The sequence below is a fragment of the Carassius carassius genome, chromosome 25, assembly GCF_963082965.1.
Source record: "Carassius carassius chromosome 25, fCarCar2.1, whole genome shotgun sequence".
In the NCBI taxonomy this organism is placed as follows: Eukaryota; Metazoa; Chordata; class Actinopteri; order Cypriniformes; family Cyprinidae; genus Carassius; species Carassius carassius.
The window spans coordinates 30,548,164-30,553,163 of record NC_081779.1 but is presented as its reverse complement, the minus strand read 5'-3'; the positions used below and the strand labels follow the sequence as shown (position 1 = coordinate 30,553,163).

The following is a 5,000-nucleotide window of genomic DNA, read 5'->3' as shown; positions in this document are numbered from 1 at the left end:
TTGTCTTGTTTTAAAATGTTTTGGTTTAAAAACAGAGGTTGATTTAAAATGTTTTCTCTCCCATGTGGATCATACTCAAGTCTATCTAAAAATTTTCCCCAGGCACTAAACATTTCCCTATAAAACTCTGGTAAGCACTCTGTCATCCAATTCTTTGTTTTCATCCATAAAATCCCATCCCCCATGTTAAAATCCCCACATTTGTTTAAAAAATATTCCATTGTTTTTTTCCATGCAGTTTTGTGACCATCATCTAGATATTTTTTTACTATTTTAATTCTTAAGCTATTTTTTCTCTGTTCAACATCAATTAATCCCATCCCTCCTTTCCCTATTTCTCCTATTAATGTACTATATGCAATTCTTGACGGTTTACTATTCCATAAAAAATCTAAAAAACATTTTTTCAACCTTGTCTCCACCCACATTGGCATAGCAGTCACATATAAAACATACCACAACTTTGACACCATTAACACATTTAAAATTAAAACCTTCCCTTTTAAACTTAATGTCCTCAATTTCCAAAAATTTAACCTTCTTTCAATACCTCCTACTATTTCTTCCCACATTTTTTCTTTAACATTCCTTTCTTCTTTTCCCATTAGAACACCTAAAATCCTTATTTCTTTTGTTTCTTTAAAATGAAAATACTCTGTTAAAACAGTCACTCCTCCAAATCTCATATATATAGTTTTTTCTTCATTTATCTTACCTCCTGATCCCCTACAAAACATCTGTACTACTTCCATTACTTTATTAACACTCTCTATATCTTTAACTATTATTGTCGTATCATCTGCATATTGAAATATTTTTTCATTTCCCCCACTTCCTTCAATGTTTATCCCTCTTATGTCTTCGTCTATTTTAATAGCTAATCCCAATGGTTCTGCAACTAAAGAATATAAAAGCGCTGATAATGGACATCCTTGTCTTATTGATCTAGTAATTTTAAAACATTCAGTTAAAAAACCATTACACTGTATTCTTGTTATTGCTCCCCTATATAAAATTGTAATCCACTTGATAAAATTTTCCCCAAACCCGTACCTTCTTAAAATTCCAAATAAATATTCATGCTCCACTCTATCAAAAGCCTTTTCGAAATCCAAACTAATAACATATCCTTTTTTGTTTTTTTCTTTCATATATCTTATTCTATCTATTATACTTAAAGTTGTGTCCGCTATATCTTTCCCTTTAACTCCATACACTTGATTTGTTTCAATTATGGTTGGCATTACCTCTTTCAATCTGTTGGCTAAAACTTTTGTTAAAATTTTCAGATCTGTATTCAACATTGTAATTGGTCTATAATTTTTTAAGTCTACTTTATCTCCTTTTCTTTTATATATCAACTTTAATAATCCCATCCCCATTCTCTGATTCATTTCTTCTTTTTTAAAGATCTCTTCATATACTTCTTTTAAAATACTGGTTAAAAAATCTTTAAAAACAATATAAAATTCACTCCCCAAACCATCTATACCTGGACTTTTATTTTTGTTTAATTCACTTATTGCTCTTTTTATCTCTTCTTCTCTTATCTCTTCATCACACTCTTTTTTGTCTACTTCTCCTACTGTTGTTTTTATTTGCTTAAGTAACTCCAATTTCTCTTCTTCCTTCAACCCCTCCGTACTAAACAGGTTCTCATAATATGCTTTTACTTCTTTTAATATTTCCTCATTTGTTTCCACCACTACACCATTTTTTCCTCTTATTTCTTTAATCATTCCAGCTTTCCCTCGTATTTTTTCTAGATCAAAGAAAAATTTTGTACATTTTTCTCCCTCCACAGTATATTTAGCTTTACTTCTTAGTCTTGCTCCTTCATATTTTTTCTCTTCCATTTCTTTCAATATTCCCTCCAATTCTTTTATTTTTTGTATATCTTTCCCATTCTCATTTAATTCCTTTTCCAATTTTTCTCTTATTTCTCTCTCCTTCTTCCTCTTACATATCTGTATTAATTTGCAATACTTTATTGTGAATTTTTTAACTAAATATTTAACATTTTCCCACCATATCCTTTTATCTTCACTGTACATTTCATTCTCCTTTTCTTTTTCAATAATTTCTTTAATACTTAAAACATACTCCTCATTCTTCAAAACCTCTACATTTAACACCCATACACCCGGCCCTCTTTTCACTGAACTCCAGTCTACTTGCAAAAAAATTGGTTTATGGTCACTTAAGCTTGATTCTTCATATTTAATGTTACCGATATATCCTGCAATGTTCCTTGTACACAAAATAAAATCAATCCTTGTCTTACACATAAAATTCCCTACTAATTGCCTCCTTGAATATTCTTTCTTTTTTTCATTTCTTTCTCTCCATACATCAATCATATTATTTTCTTCCATTAATAGTTTCAGTTCTTTTCTTCCTTTATCATTTTTAAAAACCATTCCCTCACCCATTTCTAATTTACTGAAAACGGTATTAAAATCACCCATCATAATAACTTCTTTATGCTTTTTTAAAAAATCTCTTAATACATTAAAATATTCCTTCTTTTCATTCTCTACAGTCGGTGCATGAATATTAACTACAATAACTTTTTTCTCCTCATACTCCATTTCAACCGCAATACATTTCCCATCTACGTCATTATATATTGTTTTACATGATACCCCACAGTTTTCTTTTATTAAAATCGCAACTCCTCTTCCAAGCCTCCCATCACCATTGTTATATAAAATCTCTCCGCTCCACCTTTTCCTTATTTCAGTCATGTACTCTTCCCTCCAGTTAGTTTCTTGTAATAAAATCACATCCTCTCCTTTACACATTTCTTTCACCTTTTCAAATTTACCCATGTCCATCAATCCCCTTGCATTAAAAGTAACACAACTTAAAACCATTAAAATAAATAAAAATAAATACATAAAAACCATTATTTTCCATCTTCTCCCTCCAGCCCTCTTAACACTTCATATCTGTTTACACTTTTTACTCGGCCCCTTGTCATTAACTTTTTTCTTGCATTTTCCACATTTGGTTTTACCTTTAATGTTCTTCTTCTACTTTGTCCTCTCTCCCCTCTGTCTTTTCCCATGTTGTCCATCCTTGTTTCTTCTTCACTGTCCATTTCTTTGTTTTGATCATACATTCCCTGTTCATCCCTCTCCACATTATCCAAAAGATTTTTAAAACTGTCAGATATTTCCATTTCTGTCCATTGGGTATTCTGTTCTGCTGTTTGTTCCTCATCCATATCATTCTTTTTTCCTTCTTCTTCTTCCTCTTGGTTTCCTGTTCCTCCTTCTGTTTCCTTTTGTGATAATCCTTCATCCCCTTGTCCTTCATCAATATCTCCTTCCTCTTCAGTGTTTCCTTCATGCACCTGTCCGTCCACCCGATGCTCCAGACCTCCTTCCTCTCCCTCCATCCAACATTCACACTTGTTTAAAATCTTTTGACACTCCGGGCATCTGACCGCATTGCAATCCCTTGCGAAATGTCCCCTTTCCTCGCACTTGTGACACTTAAATTCAGGGCATTCTTTGAGCAGATGATCCGGGCTCATGCACAGCTTACAGGTCTTCACCTGGTGGCTGTGCATCACCCTAAAGTACTGCGGCCCTTCTGCTGTTTCCAGCTTTGTGCTGTAGGGCAATGATGCCACCTCCTTGGGGAATCTCACTTTTAAAAACCTTGTTCCATCCTCTATTTCAGTGCCCGGGTAGCACCTTCTTTTTAATTTTGAAATGGGATTAACTCCCCATCCCTCCAATTTTCTAAAAATGTCTTTATCATCAAGGTAGACGGGCAGGTGCATGAAGGAAACAACATAATCTCTATTTTGCAGTTTCTTTATCTCACAGTTAACTCCTTTAATTAACAATCCCTCAGTCAGTTCATCACATGTTTCTTCTTTCTCCATTGTCAGTTCATATTCCTTTCCTTGTCTTGGCCTTAGTGCTAAAATTTTACCATATCCACATTTTTCCGTCACCGCTTTAATAATATCCACAGCTCTCACCTCATTTACGTTCTCGACATTCACAATCACAGTTGCCTCCTTTAAGTATTTCCTTTCACCAATTTTATCTCTTGCATCTTGTTTTTTACCGTGTCCTGCTCGTTGTCGATACTCCACTCCAGGATCATTTGCCATGCGTGTCTCTCCAGCCAGTCCAGGGTCATTTGCCATACGTGTCTCTCCAAGCAGTCCAGTGTCGTTTGCCATACGTGTCTCTCCAGCCAGTCCAGTTTCGTTTGCCATACGTGTCTCTCCAGCCATTCCAGTGTCGTTTGCCATGCGTGTCTCTCCAGCCAGTCCAGTGTCGTTTGCCAATAATCCGTCCATTGTACAAAAATCAAACAATAAATTAACCACCCTCCAGCCAGCAAGATGCTGCTGTTAGGTGGTTTAAAACAGAAAAAACACAAAAAATAAACTAAAGTCCAAAAACAACTCACAAAACAAACACTGACAGAAAAATCAAAATGGAGGAGAGCCTTCCTCTCCCAACTGCAGCCAACACTTCCTGTAGCTCTCTAGCGCCCTCAGGTTGGTATGGCCGTAAGCGAAGGTTGCTGCAAAGAGAGGGCTATTTAAAGATCAGCCATTCTAATCGCCAGTACATTGTATAAGTAGGGAAGAAAACCCAAAAGCTTACAGCACCTAGTATTCCCAGGCGGTCTCCCATCCAAGTACTAACCAGGCCCAAACGAGATCGGGCATAGCCAGGTTGGTATGGCCGTAAGCGAAGGTTGCTGCAAAGAGAGGGCTATTTAAAGATCAGTCATCCTAATGGCCAGTACATTATATAAGTAGGAAAGAAAACCCAAAAGCTTAAAGCACCTGGTATTCCCAGGCGGTCTCTCATCTAAGTACTAACCAGACCTAAACCTGCTAAGATTCAGAGATCGGGCATTGACATTTTTTTTTTTTTTTTTGCAAGATTATTATATACTTAGTGAAAAATTTCCAAAAAGCTTAAAGCACCTGGTATTCCAAGGCGGTCTCTCATCCAAGTACT

The 5,000-nt window shown here is 35.4% G+C and overlaps 1 long non-coding RNA gene across 1 annotated transcript in view; it reads right to left on the bottom strand.

Annotated features, from left to right (window-relative positions):
• Positions 1-5,000, bottom strand: part of LOC132104553 (uncharacterized) — a 343,753-nt gene that overhangs the window by 48,425 nt on the left and 290,328 nt on the right. The window lies entirely within an intron of this gene.